The 14,135-nt window shown below is 36.2% G+C and overlaps 1 pseudogene; it reads right to left on the reverse strand.

The window, feature by feature from the left end:
• Positions 1 to 12,567: 12,567 nt before the first annotated feature.
• Positions 12,568 to 13,511, reverse strand: LOC112912397 (olfactory receptor 6C2-like; annotated as a pseudogene).
• Positions 13,512 to 14,135: the final 624 nt, after the last annotated feature.

Raw genomic sequence — 14,135 nt, forward strand, 5'->3', positions numbered from 1 at the left:
CTTTTCAAAAATACTGTTAAAATTGAAAAGGAGGGCAGTCCTGGTGGCTCAGGGGTTTAGCGCTGCCTTCAGTCCAAGGCCTGACCCTGGAGACCTGGGATCGAGTCCCCCGTCGGGCTCCCTGCGTGGAGCCTGCTTCTCCCTCTGCCTATGTCTCTGCCTCTCTGTGTCTCTCATGAATAAATAAATGAAATCTTTTTTTAAAAAGTGAAAAGGAGGTGCCAGTCTGACTCAGTCAGAAGAACTATGAGACACTTGATTTTAGGGGTTGAGTTCAAGTCCAAACGGAGTGTAGAGATTACACAAATAAATAAACTTTAAAAAAAGAGCTGTTTAAAAAAATGAAAAGAAAGGCCCAATACTAGGAGAAGATATTTATAAAACATGTATTTACAAAGGTCATGTATTTAGTGTACAGATATATCTCTACACAGCATATATATGCACATATATATTATGGACATATTTCATTTTATATATATGAAATACATCTTACTTAACCTATGCTGTGTATATAATATGATGGATACAAAGGAACATGTATGTATGAGTGTACACATGTACTCAAATACACAGTTTACCAATAAAAAGAAAACAGCCCAATGAAACTGGTCAAAGATTTGAACATATACTGCACATAGGAAGAGGCATGAATATCAAATGTGCACATGAAAAGAAGCTCAACATCATTAGTGATTAAGGAAATAAAAATTAAATGATAATAAGACATTACTAAACATTTGTTCCAATAATAAAAATGAAATGTATTAACAATAGCAAGGGTGGGAAAGACAGGAAGCAGTTGAAATTTTCTTATCACTGGTGGAAATAGAAAGTAGTAAAACCAGTGTGGAATATAGTTTTGCAATTTCTTAAAAACTTAAAAATGTATCCATTATGTAACATGGCAAATCCATCCCTAAGAATTTACCTAAGAGGAAAAAAAATGTCCTTAGAAAGACTTGATAATTGCAATTTTATTCATAATAATCAAAAGAGGAATGTAATATAAGTAATCATTGAGAAGTACTTTATCTTTTAAGGATTTTATTTATTCATGAGAGACACAGGCAGGGGGAGAAGCAGGCTCCATGCAGGATACCTGATGCAAGACTCGATCCCAGGACCCTAGGATCACACCCTGGACCAAAAGCAGGAGCTAAACCACTGAGCCACCCAGGGATCCCTGTGAGAAGTAATTCAAAAAGTGGTATATTTATACATGGCGGGCTACATAGCAGTAAAAGAATAAAGAATTCATGTGTGTGATAATGTGGATAAATCTCAAAGTAGTATGCCAGAGGAAAAAATATATATGTATTAAAGGGAAAATACTATAAGATTTAGTTTAATTAGAAAAGACAAACCAAATCTATTATGAAGGATTAACTGGGAAAGAACACAGTCAAACATTTAGAAGTGATAGAAATTTATATATCTTGATTGCATTAGTAGTTGTAAAGATGTTGTACATTTGTCAAGACTCGGTGGAATGCTACACTTAAGTGCATTTTTAAAAAGTAAGTGCATCTTATTGTGTGTCAGTTATACTTTAATAAAAATGATTTTTAAAGTAGGCTGCATGTCCAGCATGGAGACCCAACATGGGGCTTGATCTCACCACCCTGAGATCAAGATCTGAGCTGAGATCAAGAGTCAGATGCTTAACTGACTGAGCCACCCAAGTGCCTTAAAAATGATTTAAATAAGTCAAATCATGGAGTGTGAGAAGATATTTGCAATAATTGTCAAGGGCTATAGTCAAAATTTATAAAATTTGCTACAACTCAATAAGAAAAGAAAAATCTAATCTAATAACAATTAGGCTAATTTCTTCACTAAAGAGCATATCTAAAGGCCAGTGAACATATGAAATGTGAACCTTCTAGTATTTAGGGAAAAGAAAATTAAATTCACAACTACTGCACAATCATGAAAATAATGGATATTAAATAGATGGGCCATATCAAGTTTCTTGAATATTAGGGTGTACATTCCTATAAACACTTTGAAAACTTTTTGAATATATTTTTTAAACTGATGTCCAGATATATATGATGCAGGAAATTATAATCCTAATGTGTACATATGTACACAATCAAAATGTGTACATATGTACACAGAATGCATGTTTAAGAAAGTTTAGCCTCATCATTCCCAATAACCCAATAACCAAAATGCCCATCAGTGATAGAATCAGTTTTTAAATTGTGATATATTCATAAAATGGAAGCACATAACAATGAAGATAAAAATAATATTGTTACATTCAATAGTATAAAAAGTTCTCCCAAACATAATTTTGAGTGAAGAAGCACGACACAAAAGAATGTGTAGAATACAATTTCATTTACACAAATTTCAAATTTAAGCAAAACTAATCGAGTTAGAAATCAGGATAGTGTCTCTCTCTTCAGGGAGGATTATGTGGGTTCAGGCCTGGTCTAAGTAGAGATATGGCTTAGATGATACAGTTCGTGTTCCTTCTATATATAGAACTGTGTCCTTAAAGTTTATTCATTTTTCTATAATAAACTGTTGCAAAATTTAACAATTTAAAAAAGGAAGGTGAACCCTAATCCCATTTCATCTGACACTTTATAGTATTCTATAAATAGTTCCTTATTTCTGCACTTCTCTGTGATCCACCAAACCCCCTTTACATACATTCATTCTATTACAATATGAGGCAATACTTGGCACAAGTTGTATTCTTTAGCAAAGCTCACGTTAACGTCCAGTAACTGAATTTCAAGGCCATGCCATTTAGATGAATTCTCCTAGTCAATATATATTTTTTCATTTCTTCACTTCTCTACCCCTTCATTCATTACTCAGGCTACTGAAATCTGGCATCTTTATCCACTAATCTACTATTATTACTCTTGCTTATTTCATTATCATTACTCTTGTTTTAGAAGGCCCCCTTCCACCCAGCTTCCCACATCTGGAAAAGACCAATCTATTTAGACTAGACTCCTAACTCTGGGAAACAAACTAGGGGTGGTAGAAAGGGAGGTGGGTGGGGGGTAGGGTGACTGGCTGATGGGCACTGAGGGGGGCACTTGATGGCATGAGCACTGGGTGTTATTCTATATGTTGGCAAATTGAGCACCAATAAAAAATAAATTAAAAAAAATATAAAAAATAAAATCTAGTTTGTCTGAAAAAAATACAACTCTAATATGTTATTAAAAGGTCTATCTTTTCCATTCCGTCTTCTTCTACCCTACTTCAGATCACTTTGACCTCATACTCAATGTGAAACCTTCATATTCCTTTTTTTAAGATTTTATTTATTCATGAGAGACAGAGGCAGAGATATAGGCAGAGGGAGGAGCAGGCTCCATGCAGGGAGCCTGATGTGGGATTCGATCCCAGGACTCCAAAATCACGCCCTGGGCCGAAGGCAGGTGCTTAACCACTGAGCCACCCAGGGATCCCCGAAACCATCATATTCTAACTGGACTTCCTGTCTCTTGTTTTGATCATTTTATTACATTTTCCTCCTTGCATCCAGAGTAAGTTCTGAGATACCATCTCAATTCCTGCAGACTATGCTTGTTACAACTCCACTGTGTTCGTATATCCATCATCCTTACATCAGAGCAATTTGGTGTAGAGATTGCTTATTTTTTAAGTGTCTCCCGCTTGGACTGTGATAACCTTGGGATCAGGGCCAATCTTACTCTCAGTAGTAGACTCAGATCTTATCACATTTCCTGGAACATAGTGGCTTCTCAGTATATTAATAAACACATAGATATTTACAAAGACCAGAATATATTCTTTACTTCTATTTCAAAATTCTACTTAATGGAAGTCCTTTAATTCCTATGGTTCCTATAGAATATACTATACTAATGTTAAAGGTCAATATAAGAATTAGTATCATCTTCCCTTGATCTTTCAGTGCCTTAATTTTTGAGTATTAGAATACAGTCTCTTAGACTGGGCATTTAGTCAGCTCGACTGATCACAGCTCCATGGGACTTTTCATTTAAATTCTAATATAGGCCACATAAAAAAATAGATATCATAAAAAATATAAGATAATGAAGTCTTTAAAAGGTTCTAGATTATGGGCTTGTGATAATTTTCTATTGGGTTGTATTTACCCGAACCTGTTACTAGAAAGTCCCTTAATTATGTGGAGCCATTCTTCGATTTTACTGACAGTATAGGGCAAACTTCTTAGACTGTAGTCCAGGTAGACTGAAATTACCATTTCTATTGGATGGCGTGCTATTAGATGGCTGGTTTCAACCAAAGCTTCCTCCTGGGTTCCTTGTTTGACAGAATAGTCTCAGATCGGACCTATGCAACAAAAAGTAGCATTCTGAATTTCTAGACACTATCAGAGAGGACAAACATTGAAATATGCTCATGGGCAAAAAACTGTCTAAATGTCCTGCAGATGCACACTTGAAATATCTGCAGTAGCTCACATATGAAACACAGCATTGTTACCCAGGGCTCACCTTCCTTTCTTTCTTATAGTCATCTTCCCTTCATTCCCTATTGTAATCTACAGCAAAAGTCCTTGCTGATCCTGGGTATTAACCCTATGCAAAACCACCCTCTGTCCTTCTAGTTACTTACTTCAGATACATGCCTCAGAAACATCCTGACAAATTAATTATATTGCAGATGTAACTTACTAATTTTTGTTTACTATGCCTAGACAGTAAAAAGTATTTGTTTTAAAAAAAGATTTTCTTGGATGAAATGTTAACCAAGTTTTAAGTTGAAACGATGTAATTGTACAACTGAGATTGTGTATGTGAATGAGTGTGTGTACGTGCATTTGTTGGCAGCTAGGGCAATAAATATTGCATCATCTATCTATCAAATCTAACCATTTTGTTGCTAACATACGTAATCAATTCATAAATCAAGCTTAGAAACTTCTTCAGTTGCTTCCGTGATTAATATTCTTGAAAAAGAAATGACATTTTAGAAATGAAATTAATTTCTTTCATAAGGAAATTAATCCTTATGAACTACCTATGATAAAAAATACACACAACACATATAAATGTGTGTTTACATATAAATGTAGATAGATAGATGATAGATGATAAATAATAGATAGATTATGATGATAGATAGATAGATAGATAGATAGATAGATAGATAGATGTTTAGATGCATGCACTTAGGAAAGTGACAGGAAATATTTTAATCATTTTTTCAAATTTCATAACAAAAAATTGATTTGAGAAATATGAATATACTTATGCTTTGTTCTCTCATTTGGGATCCAGTGTTTTTTTATCCATACAGATCCTTAGTGGAACTCACACTTAAATAAGATTATCGATAGTGACATGGATATAATGTAGTCATGCATTCTGACTTAATTTTCACACAAAGGTAGCAGTACAAATGCAAACACAAGCTAAATTAATTCTTATATCCCTTCATCTAACATTTGTCATGAATTAGAATATCTGTCTGAATTTAAAAACGAAGTATTTCCGCATAATCTGATCAGCTATATAGAAGGAAAGACTAATAAACAGGCAAAGGAAAACCAAAAATTCTTTTTGATTTTGAAAAGCTGATGATCTGACCAAACAATTTTAGCATGAGGAGATTTCCAAAAAGTTTTACCAAGATATGATTGAGGATGCTTTACCAGCTGTTTAACAGCCAACCTGTTAAATAGGCAAGATCAACTAAGTTACAAAAACGGGTCCTTGGTGACCCTATTTCAAAGTCACTAATGAATGTAAAATGTAATTAAAATAGAAAAATAAAACAAAACAGAAGCTAACTAATGCATCTAGGAATTGGGACAGTATCCTTGGAGATTGGAAGACGCATTAATAACACAAGATGCATTGTTAATGTCTTAAGTCTTTGACAATATGATGATCCAAATAATATTTTGTTTCTTTGTTCACTTTAATTCACATTTTGTTGATTGCTAATGATATACAACAATTTTTCAAAAGTTTACTGGCACTTTATGCTTTATTTATGACCACAAAATTACTTTCCTATTATTGTTTTTGAATAAAAGTGGTTCCTAGACCATTGTCTTACACCATACACAAATACAAACTCAAAATGGATGAAAGATCTTAATGTGAGACAAGATTCCATCAAAAATCCTAGAGGAGAACACAGGCAACACCCCGTTTGAACTTGGCCACAGTAACTTCTTGCAAGATACATCCATGAAGGCAAGAGAAACAAAAGCAAAAATGAACTATTGGGACTTCATCAAGATAAGAAGCTTTTGCACAGCAAAAGAAACAGTCAACAAAACTAAAAGACAACCTACAGAATGGGAGAAGAGATTTGCAAATGACGTATCCGATAAAGGACTAGTACCCAAGATCTATAAAGAAATTATGAAACTCAACAGCAAAGAAGAAATCCAATCATGAAATGGGCAAAAGACATGAACAGAAATCTCACAGAGGAATACATAGACATGGCCAACATGCATATGAGAAAATACTCTGCATCACTTGCCATCAGGGAAATACAAATCAAAACCACAATGAGATACCACCTCCCACCAGTGAGAATGGGGAAAATTAACAAGGCTGGAAACCACAAATGTGGAGAAAGGGGAACCCTCTTACACTGTTGGTGGGAATGTGAACTGGTGCAGCCACTCTGGAAAACTGTGTGGAGGTTCCTCAAAGAGTTAAAAATAGACCTGCCCTATGACCCAGCAATTGCACTGCTGGGGATTTACCCCAATGATTCAGATGCAATGAAACGCTGGGACACCTGCACCCCAATGTTTCTAGCAGCAATGTCCACAATAACCAAGGAGCATATAGGTGTCCATCGAAAGATGAATGGATAAAGAAGATGTGGTTTATGTATACAATGGAATATTACTCAGCCATTAGAAGCGACAAATACCCACCTTTTGCCCGACGTGGATGGAACTGGAGGGTATTATGCTGAGTGAATTAAATCAATCGGAGAAGGACAAACATTGTATGGTCTCATTCATTTGGGGAATATAAAGGATAGTGAAAGGGAATAAAGGAGAAAGGAGAAAAGATGAGTGGGAAATATCAGAAAGGGAGACAGAACATGAGAGACTCCTAACTCTGGGAAACAAACTAGGGGCGGTGGAAAAGGAGGTGGGCGGGGGGTGGGGGGCGACTGGGTGATGGGCACTGAGGGGGGCTCTTGATGGGATGAGCACTGGGTGTTATTCTATATGTTGGCAAATTGAACACCAATAAAAAATAAATTTATAAAATAAAAAAATTAAAAATATATAAAAACGTATTGGAGTGGCCATATACCAGCAAATTAGGCAATCCAGAAGAAACAGATGAATTTCTGGGGAATCCCAAATTACCAATACTGGAACCGGAAGAAATAGAAAACCTGAATAGGCCAATAACCACGGAGGAAATTGAAGCAGTCGTCAAAAACCTCCCAAGACACTAAAGTCTGGAGCCAGATGGCTCCCACTGGAATTGTATCAAACGTTTTAAGAAGAAACCGTACCTATTCTACTAAAGCTGTTCTGAAAGATAGAAAAGGACAGAATACTTCCAAACTTGTTTTATGAGGCCAGCATCACATTTGGAAAACAGACAAAGACCCCACCAAAAAGGAGAATTCTAGACCAATATCCCTGAGGAACACAGATGGAAAAATTTTCAACAAGATTCTAGCCAATCGGAGCAACACTACACTAAGAAGATTATTCACCATGACCAATTGGGATTTATCCCCGGGATGCAAGGCTGGTCCAACACTCATAAGGCAATCAACATGATAGATCCCATCAACAAGAGAAAAAAGGAAAACCATATGATCCTCTCAATAGATGCAGAGAAAGCATTTGACAAAATACAGCATCCATTCCTGATCAAATATCCTCAGAGTGAAGAGATACAGGGAACATTCCTCAACATCTTAAAAACCATCTATGAAAAGCCCACAGCAAATATCATTCTCAATGGGGAAACACTGAGAGCCTTTCCCCTCAGATCAGGAACACGACAGGGATGTCCACTCTCACCACTGCTATCAACATTTTCCTATAAGTCCTCGCCTCAGCAATCAGGAAACAAAAAGAAATAGAAGGCATTCAAATCGGCAAAGAAGAAGTCAAACTCTCCTCTTCGCAGATGACATGATTCTGTACATAGAAAACCCAAAAGCCTCCACCCCAAGATTGCTAGAACTCATACAGCAATTTGGCAGTGTGGCAGGATACAAAATCAATGCCCAGAAGTCAGTGGCATTTCTGTACACTAACAGTGAGAGTGAAGAAATAGAAATTAAGGAGTCCATCTCATTTACAATTGCACCCAAAAGCATAAAATCCCTAGGAATAAGCCTAACCAAAGAGGTAAAGGAATAATAGTGAAAAGGAATGTAAGGGAAGGGAGAAGAAATGTGTGGGAAATATCAGAAAGGGAGACAGAACATAAAGACTCCTAACTCTGAGAAATGAACTAGGGGTGGTGGAAGGGGAGGAGGGGGGGGTTGGGGGTGAATGGGTGATGGGCATTGAGGGGGGCACTTGACGGGATGGGCACTGGGTGTTATTCTGTATGTTGGTAAATTGAACACCAATAAAAAATAAATTTAGTTAAAAATAAAAATTGAAAAATTGAAAAATAAAAAACTACAGAACACTTCTGAAAGAAATTGAGGAAGACACAAAGAGATGGAAAAATATTCCATGCTCATGGATTGGAAGAATTCATATTGTGAAAATATCAATGCTACCCAGGGAAATTTATGCATTCAATTCAATCCCTATGAAAATGATTTGGAATGTCTTCAGAGAGTTGAACAAATCATCTTAAGATTTGTGTGGAATCAGAAAAGACCCTGAAAGCCAGGGAAATACTGAAAAAGAAACCAGAGCCGGGGGCCTCACAATGTCAGATTTCAGGTCGTACTACAAAGCTGTGGTCAACAAGACAGTGTGGTACTGGCACAAAAACAGACACATTGATCAAGGAACAGAATACAGAATCCAGAAATGGGCCCTCTACTCTATGGTCAACTAATATTCGACAAAGCAGGAAAGGCTAATCCATTGGAAAAAGAATAGTCTCTTCAATAAATGGTGCTGGGAAAATTGGACAGCCTCATGCAGAAGAATGAAACTAGACCATTCTCTTACTCCAGACATAAATATAAACTCAAAATGGATGAAAGAGCTAAATGTGAGACAAGAATCCATCAGAATCCTAGAGGAGAACACAGGCAACACCCTTTTTTACTTGGCCACAGCAACTTCCAAGATACATCCATGAAGGGAAGGGAAACAAAGCAAAAATTGTAAGATTTTTGCCTCTTTTTCTCTACGTGTCTGTCATGAATAAATGAATGAAATCTTTAAAAAGATTTTAGGGTATTTAATAATAAATAATAGAAGTATTGGGACCTCAACAAGATAAAAAGCTTCTGCGCAGCAAAAAAAAAAAAAAAAAAAAACAGTCAACAAAACTGAAAGAAAACCTACAGAATGGGAGAAGACATTTGCAAATGACCTATTGGATAAAGAGCTAGTATCCAGGATCTATAAAGAACTTATTAAACTCAACAGCAAATAAACAAACAATACAATCATGAAATGGGCAAAATACATGAACAGAAATTTCACAGAGGAAGACATAGACATGGCCACAAGCAAATGAGAAAATGCTCCGTGTCACTTTCCATCAGGAAAATACAAATCAAAACCGCAATGAGGGGATCCCTGGGTGGCGCAGCGGTTTGGCGCCTGCCTTTGGCCCAGGGCGCGATCCTGGAGACCCGGGATCGAGTCCCACATCGGGCTCCCGGTGCATGGAGCCTGCTTCTCCCTCCGCCTGTGTCTCTGCCTCTCTCTCTCTCTGTGTGTGACTATCATAAATAAATAAAAAATTAAAAAAAAAAAACCGCAATGAGATACCACCTCACACTAGTGAGAATGGTGACAATTAACAAGACAGGAAACAACAAATGTCGGAGAGGATGTGGAAAAATGGGAACCCTCTTGCCCTGTTGGTGGGAATGTGGACTGGTGCAGCCACTCTGGAAAACTGTGTGGAGTTTCCTCAAAGAGTTAAAAATAGAACTGTCCTATGACCCAGCTGTTACATTGCTACAGATGCAGTGAAACACCAGGACACCTGCACCCCAATGTTTTAGCAGCCACAATAGCCAAACTGTGGAAAGAGCCCTGGTGTTCATCGACAAATGAATGGATAAAGAAGATGTGGTGAAAGTTTCATAAGGAACAGGATATTTACACCATTCAAAATATCTCCTAAGAAACTTCTTAGTATTACATGGAGAAAATAGTAACTTTGCAGTCTAGCAAGGTTTGGAAGGCCACCTTAGCCAGGTGTTCAATTATTGCCACCCCTGGGAAAATCAGCATTATATGGCTCTTGAAAATGTGGACCAAGAAGGATCTATATCATCACTTCTGTTCTATTCCTGCCAAAAAAAAAACCACCCAAATACCCTAAATGATTTCATTTATTTATTCATGACAGACACATAGAGAGAAAGAGGCAGAGACACAGGCAGAGGGAGATGCAGGCTCCATGCAGGGAACCTGATGTGGGACTGGACCCCAGGTCTCCAAGATCACACCTCGGGCTGAAGGCTGCGCTAAACCCCTGGACCACCGGGGCTGCCCCCCAAATACCAGTTTAACCTTGAAGAAAAATCAGATGAGCTTGAGTAACATGTCTTCTTTGAAAATATGAGGACAATAAAGTGAAATATAGGCTGAGGAGCTGTTCTAGATTAACAGAGCTAAATAGAAATGAGAGAACTAAATGCAATATATAATCCTGCATTATGCTGGATCTAGAGGGAATACAATGGTGTAAAAGACATCACTTGAAAAAAATTTTAAAATTTTAACATGTATTATGGATTAGAAAATATATCAATGTCAGACTTTCTGATTTTGATCAATATATTTTGGTTATATAACATAATGATCTTATTAGGAAATATGCCCTGAGATAGATAATGAGACAATGTTTAATTTATGTTTAAAACATTATGAAATGGTTCAGAAAGCATTATATATATGCATATATATATACATATTTATGTGTATAGTATTAGTATTTCCAGGTATTAGACATACAAATGCATTTCAAATAAAATATGATTAATTTATATTTCTACCGCTAATGTGATATTGCTGGCTCAGAAAATAATCTATATGATCATTCCTCCAATTTTTTATGCCCCTCTAATATCATCACAAGCTCTTTTAAATATTAAAAAGCACATCTAAATATTCTATGATTCAAACAAAAATCTATACATGAATGTTCATAACAACATTGTTCATAGCAGCCTCAAAATAAAACAATCTAAATGTCCATCAGCTGATGAGTGGATAAACAAAATGTGGTATATCTATGCAATGGAACATTATTCATCCATAGAAAAGAATAAAGTACTAATAGATTCAACACCATGTGTAAACCTTTAATACATTATGCTAAGTGAAAGAAGCTAGTCACAAAAGGCAACACATATTGTATAATTCAATTTATATGACATGTCTAGAATAGGCAAATTCTAGAGACAGGGAGCACGTCAGTGGTTGCCAGGAACTGGAGGAAGGGAGTGACACAGAGTCACTGCTTAATAGCTAAAGAGTTTCTTTATGGGGTAATGACAATGTTATGAAAGTAGATTATGCTGATGATTGTACAACTATGTGATTGTATGGCTAGCCGGTGAATTGCACACAGTGGAACGGTTAAAATGGTGAATTTTGTGTTGTGTAAATTATACCTCAATAAAAAATGTATTTTTGGACAGAGATAAAAAAAATTGCAGATTGGATTGAAAGACCTAACAGCCTTTAGAACCCTAACTTCATAATCGCCAGGCTACTTTATAGAAATATTTGTCTTGGGGATGCCTGGGTGGCTCAGCGGTTGATCATCTGCCCTTGGCTCAGGGCGTGATCATTTGTCTTAATTTAAATGTATGCCTTTTAAGTGAAATTCTGTCATAAATATAGGTAAGTAATACATCTAATCAGCGTTTGTGAAGCTGTTTCCATCTCTTCAATTCTGATTATTCCCAAACTCCCATTGATATCTCTGTTTCCATTTGTTGTTTTCATTATTTTGACTGCCCTAGAATGCCCTATTTGGTTTAATTTATTTTGATGCATCTTTGCTCTTGCTGTTTTCTGTATTGTATTTGGGTCTTCGACTATGCCATTAATTTTGATGACTTTGATTAGGGAAAGAAACTGGTTTTATTACTATGTAATGTGTCTTCTATAGCACTTATATAGTTTTAATATTATTACTTTCCTTCCTTCCCCAGAACACTGAAGAAAGGATTAGGTCAGAAGTGGCGATAAGTTCAATTATAGTTTATACTTTATAGTTTTACAGTGAAAGAGAACACCATGTATGGATTTGGTTTGAAAAAAAAGGAGTTCAATTAAGATGAGATTAGGATGTATTATTAAATGTCTTTGAGAGGGTTAATATGATCAAGTTATAAGCAAACCAATGAAACAAGTTAGAAGCTGTTGTTAAAAGTTTAGAGGACTTTCTTCTTTCATTTTACACTGATTTATCAAAACTTCAGTTTCATTGAGTGAAATTTCATCTTCTTTATGAAGTCATTAAAAGCTTGTTTCACTTGCTTATTTCTCAAGGTGTAAATGAAGGGGTTCAACAAGGGTGCAACAGAAGTAGTGAGCACCGAAACACCTTTATTTATGGCTATCTCTTCTTTTGCTGATGGCTTGATATAGATGAAGATGCAGCTTCCATAGGTGATGGAAACTACAATCATGTGGGATGAGCAGGTGGAAAAGGCCTTTTTTCTTTGTTGGACAGAGGGGAATCTCAGAATCGTCCTGATGATGTATGTGTAGGACAGAAATACACACACTAAGGTGATAATGAGTGCAAATACAGCCACAAGGATAACCATTTGCTCTATCATCCATGTATCTGAACATGAGATCTTCAGGAGGGGAGCTGCATCACAGCTAAAATGATCAATGGCATTGGAGTCACAGAATTCCAGCTGGAGGCCCAAGCTAAGGGGTGGGAGAATGATCATCAAGCCAGACACCCAACAGCAGAAGACTAATAAGCTACACACCCTATTGCTCATGATGGTCATGTAATGAAGTGGTTTACAGATAGCAACATAGCGATCATAGGACATGGCTGCCAGGAGAAAAAATTCAGTTGCTCCAAAGAGAATAACAAAAAATATTTGACTTGCACAAGCATTGTAGGTAATAGTATTGTCCCCTGTTGATATACTATACAGGAATCTAGGAATGCAGACAGTGGTGAATGACACTTCTAAGAAGGAGAAATTTCTCAGAAAAAAGTACATAGGAGTTTTAAGATGGGAGTTCACCAGTGTGAGGGTGATAATAGTCAGGTTCCCTGTTACGCTCAAGATGTAGGTGAGAAATAGATAAAGAGCAGGATTTGCAGTTGTGGGTCGTCTGTCAGTCCCAGCAGGATAAAAGTTGTTATTGCTGTATAGTTTCTCATCACTGACTTTTGAAATCTAACCACCAGCCTATGAAAATAAAAGAGATTTTTGTGGGAAGATCAGTATTAAAATTCTGTAGCAAAACACCGAATACAAAAACCAAGCAAATCAGTCTATTTTCTCATTTCACATCATAATCCATATCACCACTATTCCAACTAACCTTCTTGAATATTCCATATATGAGCAAATACTCAGGATTCATGTTAATGTAAAACAATCCAACATTTTCTCAGATCATTCTTTCCCCCTGAAAATTTACAAATGTACATGTTAATTGTTTGTAATTCGTTACATGGATTGGATTTACAAATAAGAGCAAAAAAAAATGATGTTACTTAATGTGTACTTAAATGTTCTTTATCCAAGACAAACCTTGGATATATGTCATATCCGGATGACGAAGAACATGACTTCTCTTCAGTTGTTATTTTCAAAGGATTGTTTTAAGGTTAAGATGCATTTTACCTGGAATACAAACAAACAACAATGATAACAAAACACAGCACTGGATCCTGAGATTTCCCTTTGTCTCTTTATTATTATCTGCTTGTACTCCTTATTCTTAAAGATAGTTTGATATGCAATTATTTTATCTAAAGTGTGAAAAAAAGGAATATCTT

The sequence above is a fragment of the Vulpes vulpes genome, chromosome 16 (assembly GCF_048418805.1).
Source record: "Vulpes vulpes isolate BD-2025 chromosome 16, VulVul3, whole genome shotgun sequence".
NCBI classification, from domain to species: Eukaryota; Metazoa; Chordata; class Mammalia; order Carnivora; family Canidae; genus Vulpes; species Vulpes vulpes.